This window comes from Paroedura picta, chromosome 8 (assembly GCF_049243985.1).
Source record: "Paroedura picta isolate Pp20150507F chromosome 8, Ppicta_v3.0, whole genome shotgun sequence".
NCBI classification, from domain to species: domain Eukaryota; kingdom Metazoa; phylum Chordata; class Lepidosauria; order Squamata; family Gekkonidae; genus Paroedura; species Paroedura picta.
In genome coordinates this window covers 20,616,716-20,633,809 of record NC_135376.1, presented here as the reverse complement: position 1 = coordinate 20,633,809, position 17,094 = coordinate 20,616,716, and the positions used below count along the sequence as shown (strand labels likewise).

Sequence of the window (17,094 nt, the reverse complement as noted above, 5' to 3'; positions counted from 1 at the left end):
TTTCCGCTTGGTTTTTTAAAACAACCGACCTCCTGTTCTCCTTTTGAACTCCTCACGCCTGCCCACGGAAGCTTCCGTGGCTGCGCGAGATTCGGTCTTCGTCTGATAGTGCAGCCACTACTCCGCACTTTCTCACCTCAAACATTTTTTTATACAGCGCAGAGTGGTTTATACGCACACGAAAACTCAGGCCTTGAATAAGCCTTATTGCCATTGGGCGCAAATTTTGTTGTACCTGCTCCAGTGTAAAATGAGCTACAGATACAACGCACACTGTTAGAGTTTGATTTAGTAGATTGCAACAACATTTTTGAACGTTTAACGGTAACTGAACAAGGTGTCAAGACTGAGGATTGCCTCAGGATGTATCCAGTGGGCATATGTCTGACGAGAGGTTCTGGAAGGCTCATTAGATGTTATCAGCCCAAAGCCCTTCTATGCATACGTTTAGTTTTAAATTAAAATATCGCCCTTGCACATATCCTTAAAACCTATAAACAGCACAAAAATGCCTTAAGCTGCTAGCACACATTCTGGCCCATCATGGACTGTTTATTCTCCTCCTGCTCACTTTTACAACATGGGCGTAAGACTGGCCAGATTAGTTTGCTGTGGGAAAACACTTTGATTCGACTGCTTGTTCACTCATGATTCATATATAAGATAAGAACATGAGGCTGTTATAATTGAATACAGCACACTTCACTCTGAACAGGAAAGTAGTAATGGATTGCATGAGGATGAACAAGCTGAAATTTACTAGAAAGGAAGACCAAGGACTTCAGGCCTTAGATGGGGTTATATTCCTCTTGAAAACCCAATTTCACAGCTTGGGAGTGCTGCCTGATCGAGCCAGGTAGCTACTATGGCTTAGACTGCATTTATCCAGATCCAGCTGGTGTGCCAACTATGTCTGTTCCTGAGTCTGTCAGATCTAGCCATAGTGATCCATACCTTAATTACATCTAGACTGGACTTCTGCAGTATGCTGTTCTTGGGGCTGTCGCTGAACTGTGTTCGGAAGCTGCAGGTGGTACAGAATACTACAGCTAGACTGCTGGTTGGGGCTTGCTATTGGGAGCATAAATCCTCAATTCCATAGCAGTTATATTGGCTGTGATCCACTTCTGTGCTCAATTCAAGGTGTTTTTTTTATTAAAGGCTTTACATGGCTTGGGTCTGGACTATATGAAAGACTCTTTTTTGTTCGTTCCTGCCTGGGAATTAAATTTACTGAGAGAGGAACTGTCCCACCAATTGAAGCTTATTCAGTGAGTACATGAGAGAGGGCCTTTTCTATGGCAGCCCCATAATTAACCTTCCCAGGGAAGTGCTCCTGGCCCCTTTGTTGTTAAGAAACAGTCAAAGACAGCTTTATTTAGGACTGGGTTTAGACTGATGTAATTTTTTTACTGGAGTTTTTAAACTAAGTTTTATGAAGTTTACAATAGCTGCTAAGGGAGGGAAATGGCTAATAAATGCATGCTGGGGGGAAATCATTTTGTCTTTACAGTGCAACTGGGCTCCTGTTTTAAATTGTTGTTTCTGGGAGCTGTAAGAATAAAAGGATCTTCTAATCTCATCTTATCTCAGAAGCTAAGCAGGGTGGGCTGTGGTCAATATTTGGATGGGGGACCACCACAGAATGCAAGGGTTGCTGTGTAAATTCAGGCAATGGCAAACCATCTCTGAACTGTCTTGAAAACCCTACAAGGTTGACCTAAGTTGGCTGCGACTTTAAGGCCAAAACAAAGTACCAGGTATGCTGAGCTGAGAAGGAATGAGAGAATTAACAAAATGTTATTCAAAGGTACACATCAAGCCAAGAGATGGGTGTGTAACATTAAGCTGAATATCAACGTAAACAAGATCCAGACAAAAAGGTATGGAATTGGACCACTGCCAAAAGCTGATGAAATTATGAAGTACATACATATGAGAACAATTACTTTGCCTGGAGGAAACCATACCTAGGTTTTGAGTCAAAGTACTAAATCTGCATATGAATCCCAGCTCAGCAACTCCTTGAGTCTTTTCTGCTGAGGTTCCACAACCGTTAAAATTTTGTTGCATGTCAATATTGGCTGAAGCAATCATTAAAGACTGAGTCAGTTTCATTCTGAGTGTAGATGTCCCAATTGTAGATGTCCCAATTTGCTGGCAGGGGCTCATGGGAATTGTGGTCCATGGACATCTGGAGGGCCACAGTTTGACTACCCCTGATTTATAGCATTGAGCCAGCTCTGCTGGGCCAACAATGCTGTTCCAAGTTACTGGTTGTGTAACTTGGAGCAGCACTATTTGAAAGGAGCAGAGCAAAGTTCGGGCCCAGTGGCGCGTCTAAGACCAACAAAGCTTTATTCTGTGTATAAGCTTTTGTGTGCACCCTCCCTTCTTCAGACACCTGAAACCCGGTTGGGCTTCAAGCTGCTACTGGACTTGAACTTTGTCCTGCACTTTCAGACCAAGGCAGCTACCCAACTGTATCTTTTGGGATCCAATATTATCCTTTGATACAATGGTTAAAATAACCCTTCTCCTGTATTAAAAGAACAAGATATCTTATAAGCCAGCCTGGGGGATCCTAGCAGCAAAAAAAGAATAAGAAAGCCTCTCGATTTATAATCCAGGAAACAAGCTCCACATTCAGGCGTGACTTTTGGTCCAGTGAGCTGCTGCAAGGTTTATCGCCCCACCAATTCAGCCTCTGCCCTGCAAACGTCACTCACTGCCCTTTTCTCCTCCTCCAGCCTCCGGCCTTTCGCAATCCACTGAGTAACGCTGCTCGCACGCGGGAAACTCCCCACATACCAGGCAGTTTTCGGCATCGGCGTCCCGTATCTTAAATTAGCCCAGATCCTTCCGCCACCTCCAGGGCGAGTCGGCTCTTCTTTCCACGCCTTGTTGGTGACACCAGCCGGAGGAGTCGACGGCTAAGCGAGCGGACGGAAGCCGGGCCTTTGGGTCTGATTTAGCGTTGGCTGCAGACTGACTTCTAGGCGGCACTTGCACGGTGACTGGGGGAAGTTACTTCCCGCTGCCTCCAACCTCGAGTACAATTTGCTCGCCGCCCGAGGGCGTTTTATTTTGTAAAAAATCCCAACAACCCAACAGGTTGGGATTGAAAAAAATGCCCTCAGGAGGGATAATGCGGGCTTGAAGATAAAGGGGATGGGAAGGGAAAACTGTGTGTACCTAGAAGCTGGGAAGACCCTGTGCCTAGTAAGCACAGCCAACAAAGTATTCCAGAACTAGGGTGGCATTAGCAGGGCAGGTAAAGGTAAAAGCATCCCTTGACCCTTGGGGTGACGCCCTGTAGCGTTTTCATGGCACACTCAATACGGGGTGGTTTGCCAGTGCCTTCCCCAGTCATTACTGTCCCCCCCCCCGCCCGCCACAAGCTGGGTACTCGTTTTACCGACCTCGGAAGGATGGAAGGCTGAGTCAACCTCGAGACGGCTGCTGGGATCAAACTCCCAGCCTCATGGGCAGAGCTTCAGACTGCATGTCTGCTGCCTTACCACTCTGTGCCACAAGAGACTCTTTTAGCAGGGCAGACTGACAGTAAATTTAGCACAAGTGGAACTGATTATTTTCCAAGGGCAACGATTTTCTGAAAAAAATAGAGGGAAGGGTTAGTGCAATCTGAAGGGCCTTTCTTGCTGCCCTGTGGGATCTAATGTCCTTTTATGGGGCAGGAATGTGAATCCTGAGTCACAGGAACAGGGCAAAGGAGAAGGGGCAAAACTGGGGGAGCTCTAGTTTTGCACCACTTCCAACAGGAAAAAAAAAAAAAACTCAGACAGGATTGTAGAGGCAAAGAGCAGGAATCTTCATACAAGACACTGCAGCAGCTGTCCCAATATTGTAAGATAGGAGGGAAAGCATCAGAAGACATGGAGTAGCCACCTGATTGCCTTTCCCAAGCTGACTCTGTGTTGTTGTAGCTGTTTAACAAGTACCTTAGGGGCATGAAGCTGGTTTTGTTTGTTTTTGCAAAGATAAGTGACTGGGGGGACCTTTAGTGGATAAGACTGAAGCAAACCGATTCAGATGTGCTGATGTGTTGTCTGAAGCAGCAGACCAAAGTTTGAGTCCAGAGGCACCTTTAAGACCAATACAATTTTATCCCAAGCTACACGCTTTTGTGTACATGCATATTTTGTCAGACTACACAGTGTATTGAAATAGCATTATCCTACGTGTGCAGAACGGGCCCAGGTGAGCTGATGACCTTTTGCTGGCCTTCCCTGAATGTCTCTGAGTCCAGTGTATCTGGAGAAGGTACTTGCACACAAAAGCTGCTATCTTGAATAAAATATTGTTGGTCTTAAAGGTGCCACTGGACTCCAGCTTTGTCCTGCTGCTTCGGACCCATCTGAATCTGGCTTAGCCCAGTGTTTCTCAACCCGTGGGTTGCGAAGCCTCTGAACACAGGTCTCTGGGTAGTCTTCCCTAATGGTGCCTCCTGCCCTTTTCACTCTTCTGTTTCTTTCCTCTTCAACAACTTCTCTCGTTTTTGCTTCCCTCTTTGGGGGTGGGTGGGAGATCCATCCAGGCAACTAGTAACTTCACAGTAGTGCTGAAAGCAGGCAGGCATATGATGGAGAGTAGATGGGAGCTGTTCAGCATGCCAGGAAAAAAATCAGAGGAGGATAGAAAGAGGCCAGTGGGTGCATTGTCTCTGCCCTGGTGCTGCTCATTGACCAGTCCCTTGCATTGCCTCATTGTCCTCTGCCTGCTGTGGAAGGCGTACTGCACCAATCCCCCCCTTGCTCCCAATCTCTTCAGTGCCATGTACCATCTCCACGCATCTCTTCCACCTAGCACTCCTGAAGTGTGCCTCCTTGAATTGCCACTCTGGCCCAGCTGGCAGAGGAGAAGGAAGCTGGGGATCAGCTGTGCCCTTTGGGTGATATTTGTTGGTTTTACTGAAACATCTGGTTGGACACTTTAAGAGAATGGTAGAATAGATAGGTGCCGAGGTCTTAGTTTGCCGAGGGGGCCAAAAACCCACCTTGGGCCAGCGCTGGATAGGTCACCAAGCAAAAGAGAGAGATGGGAGGAAAGATTTCCCTTCATACATGAATGAAATATTTACTCAAATGATCTTAGTGAAGGAGTTCATGGCATCTTTTTGATCTTCTAGACTCCTCTTTCTTTAAGATTCAGACTAAAGGTAAAGGTATCCCCTGTGCAAGCACCAGGTCATGTCTGACTCTTGGCGTGACGCCCTCTAGCGTTTCCATGGCAGACTCAATACGGGGTGGTTTGCCAGTGCCTTCCCCAGTCATTACCGTTTACCCCCCAGCAGCAAGCTGGGTACTCATTTTACCGACCTCGGAAGGATGGAAGGCTGAGTCAACCTTGAGCCGGCTGCTGAGATTGAACTCCCAGCCTCATGGGCAGAGCTTCAAACAGCATATCGTCTGCTTTACCACTCTGCGCCACAAGAGGCTCTTCAAGATTCAGACTATTATATGGGAAAACAAGTTTTAAAAAAATACCTTTTGATTAATTGTTGATGGCATATGGTTTTTGGAAATATAAATAATTTCCTATTGACATAATTTAATATATATTACTAAGTATGAATATGGACCAGTTTGGCCTTGTATCCCCCCCCCCCCCGAAACTGGGAAGCTTGTGCCCTTTTTAGCAAGGAAATTTGCAATGGTATTATCTGAGTTTTCATTAGATTCACAGAAGAGGAGAGGAGCTCTTGACCTCACGGCAGAGAATTTCACAAGAGTGGAAACAGGACAAAAGGTTCAGAAGTACCTTACCAGTTTCCTCTCTGCTGATTTAGACCTGTTATTGGCAGGTAAGAGGAACTTGCCCAGGCAAGGTTAAATCTGCATAGTGTCTCATTTGAAATAGGCCTCTAGCATGACGCCTGTTCTTCCTATGATTTCTGTAACACTAATTTTGCATTTGTGGCACCTGGGGGATCAGAGCAGAAGAGATGCTTGTTGCGGTAAATTGCACGTATCTATTATTGCCTCCTAGTGGTTGTGTTTAAACAAGGACTCAAAGTAAGCACACTCTGAAGACTCCCTGAGTGATGGAATTTATTTACTTCATTTGTAATCCGTCTTTCTCATTGCCTGATATTTGAGGCAGATCACAAAACAGTCTCTGTGTGAGTGCCTTGATAATGTACAGAACAGAGTCATGCTCACATGGAGACAACGACATTTGGGCTGGACACATGGCGACAATGATTAGTATGATTGCAGTGGCCCATGGAGAGTTGGCACAGATTTTCTTGTTTACGGTCTGGGTTGTTTTGTCAATGTGTACAATGGAGAGCTGCTGCAGATCAAGGCAGATCCCTGACACATTTAGATGTAATGCCTGTAGGGTTGTTTTGATGGTTGATGTAGGTGTTGTGATGTTTTGAGAGTTGTCACTTCAAAGATCTATGATGCTCATCTAAGTGGAACCATTGTCTGAGCAGTTATTTACTACACTGAGAAAGGGAGCTGTAGTAGCAGCTGCACTGATGTGTGAGTGTGCAAATCATGATGTACCGCACCCATGAACAAATGTATCTTCAGCCAACATGTGCTTCTTAGAAAACGTTTGTATGGAGGTGACCCTAGTTTTGAACTGACCTGGAGAGAGATTGGATGAGGAGCATTTCCACATCTTATCTTGAAGATTCCACATTGCAGACTGGGAACTAGAATTAGGAAAACAGCAAAGTGTATTTCAGGTAGGTAGCCATGTTGGTCTATGGTAAAATAACCAGCTTTGAGTCCAGTAGCGCCTTAAAGACAAATTAGATTTCCAGATAGAACCTTATGAGAGTCAAAACTCCCTCCACTGTGGGGGGAGGAAGATAAGCTGTTTGGAGTCACATGAGGCCTGCTGGGTGACTTAGTGGTGGTTGCAGTTCTCTCTCGAGATTCTCAGCTCCACCTGCTTCATGCGGTGTCTGTTTTGGGGGAAAGAAGAAAAGGGCAACTGTTGGCCACTTTGAGCCTCCATAGGGTAGAGGAAAGTGGGGTATAACAATAGGCTCTTTGCTGCATCTCAATGGGACTTTGTATTACCAATATAAGTCAGTAAGGGTGTGGAGGGTCCATTTAGTTGACTGTGAGCTAGTCTCCAGGATACAGGCAGCTTGGTGTAGTGGTTAAGAGCAGTGGAGAATTGGGTTTGATTCCCCACTCTCTGCATGCAGCCAGCTCGGTGACCTTGGGCCAGTCACTGTTCTCTCAGAGCTCTCTCAGCATCACCTTTTTTTGTTGTTAGTTTTCTAGGCTGCCACTGTCCAGAATGGTCTCTCTCTCTTTCTCCCCTCCCTCCCTTCCCCACCTCAAAATTTAAGTAAAGTTTGTTTAGATTCTGATGTATAGTGCTGTTCTATGCTGTTTTAATGTTCAGTATTTAAATCCAAGCATTTCAGCTGCTTGGATTTGAAGGGTCTTGAGTTTTTAATATTTGTGCATAAATACATGATGATTTATTTGGCCTGGCTTTGATGGATTTTGAGAGTGGCCCTCGGTGTTAGTTGTGTGCTGAGGAGTGAGAGATAAATATTTATAACAACAGCAACAAGATCGCCCTCACACTGGAACCAGCACATAATTGATTGATAATAAAGGAAAAATAAATGCTGTGAAAAGCAACCAGTAATTGTGTGCCATCTAGCGGCAATCCTTGGTTTTGCAAACAATTTTTGTGTTTGCGTGTAAAATGCTGCCAAGCCCCAAGCTGTCTTATGACGACCCCAGCAAGAGGCCTTCAAAACATGTGGGAAGCAGAGGTAGTTTGCCCTGGCCTTCCTCTGCAGAGCCTTCCTTGGTGGTCTCCCTTCCAAATACTGACGACACTTTGCTTCGGAGATCTGATGAGTCCGGGCTGTCTCATGCTGCCTTCCCCCCCAAGTAATTATTACAATTGAAAAATTGGTCTTACAGAGCGGATAGCCATGAAATCAAAGGAAAAAAAAGGAATCTCTTCATGTACGCTTCAGATCCTGAACTAGAACCACACCGATTCAAAGGAAGAAAAGGTCTCTTACTGCTTATTTATTTTGCTGGCACTCACTAATCGTTCTGTATAGTTTTTTTAATGACAGTCATCATCAACATTTAGAGCCTCTTCTGGCGCAGAGTGGTAAGGCAGCAGATATGCAGTCTGAAAGCTCTGCCCATGAGGCTGGGAGTTCAATCCCAGCAGCCGGCTCAAGGTTGACTCAGCCTTCCATCCTTCTGAGGTCGGTAAAATGAATACCCAGCGTGCTGGGGGGTAAACGGTAATGACTGGGGAAGGCACTGGCAAACCACCCCGTATTGAGTCTGCCATGAAAATGCTAGAGGGCGTCACCCCAAGGGTCAGACATGACCCAGTAGTGCTTGCACAAGGGATACCTTTACCTTTACCATCAACATCTCCCTGTCCATGTGGATATTTGAACTTAATGGTTCAGCTGCACATACCCATAGAGAGGCAGCATGGTGTAGTGGCTGAATTGGCGCACTAGGATCTAGGATGTCCAGTTTGAATCTTCACTCTGCTTGGTGAGTGACCAAGGATCAGTCATACTCTCTCCGCCTAACCTTCTTCCCAGGGTGCTTGTAAGAATAAAATGGAGAAGAAGACCATGATACGTGTCCCCATTGGAGAGAATGTGAATTCACCATATGTAACGTGCTCATGTGAGTGCTTTCCACACAGGAACAGGTTTCGGAAGCTTCCCCATAGCTGCTTCTTTTACTGACACATTGCAGCAGCAGGAGGGCTTCCACATCCTGGGTTGCCCTCTGGTTTCCCTGCCACAGAACCATAGGAGTGGCCATCCTCCCCCCTCCCCCCATGCCATCAGTCCTCCCCACCAGTGATTGAATTTCATCACAACACTCCATGGATCATGTTTTCTGAATTACTGGTTTGCATTTTACAAGAAGTAAATCTCCTTTCCTGTTATAACTCTGCAACAAAAGGGGCTGGAGACATTTAAAAGCTGGAAATTCAGAAAACCTCATCACAAATTGTGATTCAGTGTACGAAAGCCTGCTACGCTGTAACTATATGTTCATTACTATCCATGCTTGGTGGTACTGAATTATATTTTTGCAGTGATACAAGGCATTACCTGGCATTTCCTATGGCATATCAGTGAGACATGCTGTGTTGATCTCTTTGGAAAACAGTCCTATATCTGGCGATAAGTACCAGACTCCAGGATGAAATCCTGTCTCCTTGCTGTGTTCTCTCCTGTCCAGCAGGAGGCAGCACCTCACCGGAATAGTTTTTTGAACCCTGTCATGATAGAGAGAGGGGTCTTGAAAATTCGGCCTTCCTATAATTTATTTCTTATAGCCCTATAATACATTTTGCTATTGCATACAATGAACTGTTTATGTAATCATCTGCCAGCAAATAATGAATGCAGCAGACCTGCATTAGTCCACTTCTTGAGAATTTGGGATTGGCCTGCTTTGTTGCAATTTGTTAAGCTGTCATTGATATCTGTTGAAGACTGCAGGGTTATCCTCAGAATGCCCACTCATAAGACCATGTTCTGAATGACAGTTCAGTGGAAGAGCTTATGCATTGCATGTAAAAGGCTGCTAGTTTGCTCTCTACCACCCTCAGTTTTAAAAAAATACTCCGTAGGACTGGGAAAGATGTCATGCAGCTGTGGGCTGTCAAACTCCTTAAGCTCAGTTGCATGGAAAATCTTGAACTTGTTGTGGAGGGGACCCCAGGTAGTGTGTGTGTTTGCAAGGTAGGAGCACCAAAATCATAAGGACTGGAGTGGAGTTTAGCTACTAATAAGAGATGGGTCTGCGGGGAAGCTGTGGCTCATTGGTAGAACATCTGCTTAGCGGTCCTCTGGTCTTGAATACAAAGGCTCAGGTATAGCAGGCGATGTGGAGAGCCGATCAGTCAGTGTAGACAGTCCTGACCTTGGTGAACTGATGGCCTGATCCAGTATAAGTCTGCTACGTGTGAGCAAGGATTAGATTCACAGTGTGCTTAAAAGGTAAAGGTAAAGGTATCCCCTGTGCAAGCACCGAGTCATGTCTGACCCTTGGGGTGACGCCCTCTAGCGTTTTCATGGCAGACTCAATACGGGGTGGTTTGCCAGTGCCTTCCCCAGTCATTACCGTTTTACCCCCCAGCAAGCTGGGTACTCATTTTACCAACCTCCGAAGGATGGAAGGCTGAGTCAACCTAGAGCCGGCTGCTGGGATCGAACTCCCAATCTCATGGGCAGACAGCTTCCGACAGCATTTCGCTGCCTTACCACTCTGCGCCACAAGAGGCTAATTCACAGTGTGCTTACCTATGTTTAAATGTAAAGCATTTAAAAATATGTAACCTTAAGTCTCAGCATTTAGTGATGCTATGTTCCCAAACAGTGATACAACTGCCCTTTGTTTTTGTCTTAGATGCAACATTCCTTATGGAAAGAAGTGTTGAATGAAAAAGCTCTCTTAGATCCATCCCCATGTGAGGAAAGCAGTAATAGCACAGGTCAGTTGGGTCTCCAAAGCAGCAGCATCCAAATGGCACCCTCCTGAGATAAGGCCATAATAATAAAGCAAACAGTTGGTAATTTTGTGCCCTTTATGGTACCTCCAGATTTGCTGTATGAGGTGAACTGGGTGGCTTGTGCAGTGAGATGGCAAGACCTAGAAGAAATTACGCCTTGTGGTATATCATTATGACTTTGCCACTGATTCAAAAGAACTATCACCAAGTGCCATAATCGGTGGTGAAGGCCGGTAGTCACAGTGCCTTACTGCTGGCTTACATTGAGTTAAACCTGATCACTAAAAGCAACCATTCTGTGAGAAATAATTGACACATCTTACCCTGTTTTTCAAAAGTCTGGCTTCATAAACTTTATCGCTCTCTTAGTCCTAAAAGATGTCTCCTGCTTGGACTATTTAGACCCTCAAGAATTGTTCTGTGGGGAGCCATCCCAACAAGTTAGCATAGCAATGTAAACATTATCTCAGCACATTACTATGGGGCAAGGGACAGGACATGAAAACACCAGAACTAAAATTATGGGACTTTTGTCCCAATGAAACCTAACAGGCAGAGCAACTATTCCCAGTTCTGAGTGAGCAAACTGAGTTACAAGCTTCTTTATTCGTGACCTGTAGACCTTAAGCTGGAATTGTGAAAGCACATTGCTCTCTGGACAGAGAGAACATTGTTCAAAACTGTTCTGGGGTTTAGTTGTGTTTGCATAATGTAATTACCAGTTCAGGCCAAATGAATCCTAACAAAATGAAAGATGATGAAGGCAACAAGATTGAAAAGATCCTGTCATACTTTTGCCTTTGCCATGTTCACCGTGTTCATCATGTTGAACTCCTTGGTAAATAAGTAGACATCCAAACACAGGATGAATAGAAATTAGCAGCAACATTTACAACTGGTAGGGTGTGCAATGCAGCCCCCATCTGCATTTCAGACTCCCACGCTTCCCTTGGCTGGAAGGCTTTCATCTTCGAAGAGCAGTCAGAATAAAATGCATGCTACAGTTTTCACACCTAGTGGCCAAAAAGGCACACAGGCCTAAGCCTCAAAGACATAACATGTAGATAACATCATGAAGGACACATTGCATTTACTGGGCCAAGAACCCAGCAGGGGAGAAGAGGAGGGGGGGGAACGAGAATAAGAGATGGATCTGCAGGTTCATGGAACTTTGGTTCACCTTTGGTTACTGTACATGGCATGGGGGGGCAACGTGATACCCATTTGCAGGTGATACTTTGAGTCTCTCACTGGTCTGACTGTCCAGTACTCTCTATCTCCATCCTCACTTTCAACATGCTTTTGATACTATTGGCTGATTTGCTCAGATGTCGCAATAGATCTTTTTGTACTTCGATGCCTTAACGGTACAGATGAGCTGACTGGTCTTTTGCTCGAAACAGTAAGTAATGTGGATTGTTGCTTATACAGTAGTATTTAAGAGGAAAGAGGGACAAAATGGTGACTGAGTTGAGAACCAGAATGATGCTGAGGAGGGAGGATTGGTTGGGTTCGCTCCACTTTCTAGCGGGAGCATATCTACACAACAGACTCATCCCCTGCACATTGCAGTGACTCTTCCCATTGGGCAGAGGGGTTGTGTCTGTATCCTTCCGTCCCCGCAGTTGTCAGGCATCCAGAAGGGCCGAGGAACAGAAGAATCACACTCGTGTACAAGCCCTAGCTTACCGCTGTCCCTCCAGTTAGAGTCGTAAATGGATAATGTCGACATGTTGAAGCAACACTTGCTGCTCCAGTTCTGCCCTTATAAAACACAGGAAACGACTAGGCATGGCTGTGGCTAACATAAATACTGAACCGCACACCCTTTTTTCCTCAGATCCAGCACTGCAGGCCAATAGCAGATGTCGTAGAACAATTTTCCGAACCATGGTACGAAGTACGTTTGCAGACCACAATTGGAAGGCCGCACTTCCCTTACTAGGCCGATGCTGGTGGAAAATGATCTGGATTGGGAATACCAGGATCTGGAGGAAGGAGTGCATTCAGGATAGGGATGGGGGGGAAAGGGGTGTGGAAGCCCACAGCTCTTTCCTGCGTCCCCCAAACCGTGGCTCAAGACACTGAAACCAGAACAATGTTTCCTCATAGCCATGCAATGGATGTTGTGCTGGCAAGGACTCTAGCACATAAGGAATGTTTGCTAGCCTTTCTTCTTCTGAATGTGACATTCTGTTATAACAAGAACCTTGCATGTACACTACAGTTATCTCCATCTTGGTGATTTACAGTCTGTTGCAGGTATGCAGCGCATATGCAAGGGTTTCAGCATGTTCAGCCATAGAGATTCATGGGAGGCTTAGTATTATACTGTTCTCTAGAAAATGGGGTTCCCACCCTTTTTGAGCCTCGCAACACCTTTGGAACTTTGCGGCCATGTGGCAGGCACCACTGCAAATGAATGCCACGGAAGTTGGCGCCAAGCACAGGAACACAAGGAAGGGTTACGGGGAATGGAAATGTACACAAAAGAAGCACATGGGGGGAATCGCATATGCATAGAAGACAACCAATGGGGATAAAGCACACTGAGGGAATGCCAAAGAGCAAATAGGGTTCTGTGGTCATCCCAAGACCTTCCCACTGCCTCATAGCTGATCCACTGGTCCCAAGTAAATCCTGGATCCTTCTCTTTTGAGTTGTGGGAAGGATCCAAGACAAGAGGCTCTTTATTTGTATGGAAAGCCAGTCACTGGGTCTGCCTTCACAATTGCCCTGCCTGCTTTCCTGAAGCATGTGGTTGGTACCTGAAGTGCCAGGGTTCCCACTGGTGCCACATTAGGGAACACTGCTCTAGAACACAATCCTGGACAGGATATAATGGACAAGAGACCTCAGCTGATTCTGCACTTACCTTTTTCCTGCTGTCTTCTCCTTTGACTCCCGAGCCAGCAGCAGGCTCGCAGAGAATGAGGCAAATCTCTGCTGAGAGAAGTGTGGGCTTCTGGAGCGCAGTCACTTTAAAACAGGAAGGGAAGCCTTGCAACCGGGAACCAGGAAGTCTTTGCTTAGCTACGTCAGTGTTGGAGGCATGGAGCAGTAGTTTAATTCGCAAAAAGGAGAAATCTACAGTTATACTGGTGACAGTTTTTCAAATATCGAGGCTTATATACACTCCTGGTTATCGTGGGGGAAAGGGAGGGTCACCGCAGATCAATCATGCATGTTGCAGAAGGAAAATTTAAAGCACCCAAAATCAAAATGGAAATTGAATTCAGTGTAGACGGGAGGGATTTATTTGGGCTGGGAGTGAATAAAAAGTCCCGTGCAGACCTCCTTTGGTAATTTCCCACCAAAAAAGCCCACAGAATTGTTGGAAGGGACTAAGGGCTTCCAATCTGTGAAAACTGTAAGCTCTGTCCCTCATGTGATAGTTGTCACTTTGCTCAGATCTGTAATTGCAGCTTGCAAGCGTTGACCTACACAATGATAACTGGAGCTCTGAAAAAAGGAGTCTCCTTACATACAGTAGGCAAACTGACTCAACTGCAAGCCTGCCGAGTTACGCACTTAAGCCTTTTCCAGCCAACCGTCTGATCCCAAATACTTTCCCCAGTTTATATTTCCACAAGGGTAGCCATGTTAGTCCATTGCAATAAAAAATGAGCAGGGCTCCTGTGGCATTTTAAAGATTAACAAGTTTTCCTTCTGGCATAGGTTTTGGTGGACCCTAGTTTAGTGGAGGCCTCATGCATTAACATATTTGCATTGCCCAGGATGCAAATAAGCTAGTTTGAATATTGAGTATTCAGACCGTGGAGTGTCTCAAGCTCTTTTGTACTGGAATGAAATGAATGTGAGCAGCAGGAGAATTCTAAGAGGGTGGAGCCGGAAGCAGGGAAAAGAGAAGCCGCGGTTTCAAAGCCAAAAGGAAAAGTACCAAGTTGTAACTTTTTTCACCTCAAAAGGGCCTGGCTTAGCGGTCACAGTGGATGCCCCCATTCAAAACCCAAACACACTTAAACAAAAAAAGTCTAGTCAAGTCTAGTAATGCCTTAGAACAGTGGTAGTCAAACTGTGGCCCTCCAGATGTCCATGGACTACAATTCCCATGAGCCTCTGCCAGCGAATGCATCTGGTGGGCATCTGGAGGGCCGCAGTTTGACTACCCCTGCCTTAGAAGAACAACATAATCCCCTAGGTGCAAGCTTTCAACCCCCTGCTCAATGCAGGTTCAGCCTAAAATACCTGCCATAAGTATCTGTCCAGCTACTGCTTGAGGAAGTATCTGACAGAGAGCTTTAGTTCTCAAAAGCCTCACAAGAGCCTGGAGACCTTGATTGTTTATTTCTTATATTTGTATATCGCCCTTCCCTGAGGTTCAGGGCAGTTTACATAGAACGCAGAATGATACAAGGAACTTAGGTTTCCCGTAACGTAAAGATAGCCACAACAATGATATTAACATTCATGTTGTTCTTTAAGGTGTGAATGGATTAAATTCTTACTGTCATAATCTTGCAAATTCTACACTCAACCTGAAGTCCCACAACTACCCCTGTTGGCTGCAGCATGGGAACCTAGCAGTTGTTTCTTTTCTATTAAGCCTCAAAAGCATTGCTGTCCATGGTTCAAAGTGTGATCCTTGTGCTTTCTCTTGGTTGGCATAGATATGTAAAGAGGAGCACAGCACCAGAGTACTTAAAAGAATAAAATAATTTTTTAATGAAGAGAAACAACTTTGTATGTACATAGATAAAATTAGTCCTGTCTGTCCTGTTCATTTTGTCTGTTCTGAAAGCAAGCAGGAAGGAAATGTGCTCCAAAGAGAACAAAGTCTCCAAATGAGCCAATCAGGACATAGGAGGAAATTAGGAACTTCCTGATATTTTTCAAATAATCTAACTACCCTTAATACACATCTCCACCAATGCCTTCCACAGCAGTGGTCCCCAACCTTTTTATCACCGGGAACTGGTCAACGTTTGACAATTTTACTGAGGCCTGAGGGAGGGGGTAGTCTTTTGCCAGGGGACATTGCTGCCGCCGCCTGAGCACCTGCTCCACTTGCTTTCTTGCCGGCGCCCCTGACTTCCCGCCACCCATTAGGGTGGCGCTGCCAGCAGCAGCTGCACAGTGCCACTCCGAGGGGGAGCCCCAGCCATGGCGGCCACTGGAGAGTACCAAAGGTGAGCCGGCGGTAGAGTGGCAGGCCAGCCCCCAAGGCAGCAGCCGGGGAGGAGAACGAGGAGCCGCAGCCTGGTACTGACTGATCTATGGACCGGTACCGGTCTCTGGACCGGGGGTTGGGGACCACTGCTCTACAGGATATTCTTCATATGTTGCAGAATCATGCAAACTATTCCAGCACACTTATTCCTTCATGTTGTTTAGTTTACAGTCTTACTTGCTTGCCTATTGCAATGGAAAAGAATGATCTTTCTTAGCTGATTTAAAACATATGCTTAGACATGTGTTCCCAGGTTTGGCCATGTCAGCGCTTGACATTTTGAAAAATCCCTTCCTAAATTCTGTATTATTGCCACTAAAGAGGAAATTAATGGGGTGTCATCTTCATGTCCTCTTTGATTTAACAGCATAGCTGCTCTTTAGACTAACAAATGGTGGGTTTGGGAGAGGAAGGGCGAAGGAATTGTGTCTCCTGAAAGGATAGTACGGATTAAAACAATAACCTCTTTAAAACACACATACACACACACACACACAATCCCATCAGATACAGGACTCTAGGAGACTGAGGAGAAAAACTGGAATAGAGAATAGCTTGCCTTTTTAAAATGCTTTTATTTAAAGACTGATGCAATTATGCTTGAAAGGATGCGGCCTTTAGCATGCGCAACCAGAGCATGACGCGGAGGTTGGAACAAAATGTTATGACAGAAACGTGATGCTCCCAAACACAGCTTCTTTTGGGAAGAAAGCTAGAGCATGGTTGGAAAGCATGTGAGGGAACAAATGTCGAAGCCAAGTCATTCTTGGCCTGGTCAGTGCCCTCAAGGAGATCTCCTGGGAGGCCTAGGTATATTATTTGGGTTTCCTAATTAAAGAAACGTAAGGATATAAATTCAGTGAAATTTTAAAAGGGAGAAAACTGCTGGGAGGGAAATTCTTCTCCTTCCCTCTGCCTAGGCACCTCCTCTCCTACAATTTAAAATGGCTGTTTTCCATAGCTAGGCTCAGAAACCAGTCTGGGGGAAAAAACAGCCAAGGACCCATTATGCACGGGCCAGAACGCCCGTGCTGGTGGCATCGGGGAAAATCCCCAATTATGCATGATGCTGCTGCCAGCGCCTGCATGGCCTGGCCCAGGCCCATGGAAGACCCACTTTATGGGAAGGCGGGATCTTCCGCGGTCCCTAGGATACCGTGGGTGCCTGCGGGGGCTGGGGCTGGCCGGTGCTGTGTGTAACTAACAGTGCCAGGCCTTTTCACCCAGCCCCACCCCAACATACGGTGTCCCTACAGGTACACCACACGCCCCTGTGAGCTCCATGGAGCTGCGGAGCTGGTCGGGGTGTCCCCCTGCTCCCGTTGCGGTGGGAGGCCGGCATGCCGCTCTCCGCCAGCATGCAGTGGGGGCCCGGCCCCTCCCCACTCCCC

General features: G+C 46.0%; 1 long non-coding RNA gene across 1 annotated transcript; it reads left to right on the top strand.

Moving 5' to 3' along the window:
• Nucleotides 1-2,880: 2,880 nt before the first annotated feature.
• On the top strand, nt 2,881-15,160 carry LOC143843054 (uncharacterized). The gene is made up of 3 exons (XR_013233441.1): nt 2,881-3,013; nt 10,410-10,494; nt 12,353-15,160. It is a non-coding gene; the product is annotated as an uncharacterized LOC143843054 (long non-coding RNA).
• Nucleotides 15,161-17,094: the final 1,934 nt, after the last annotated feature.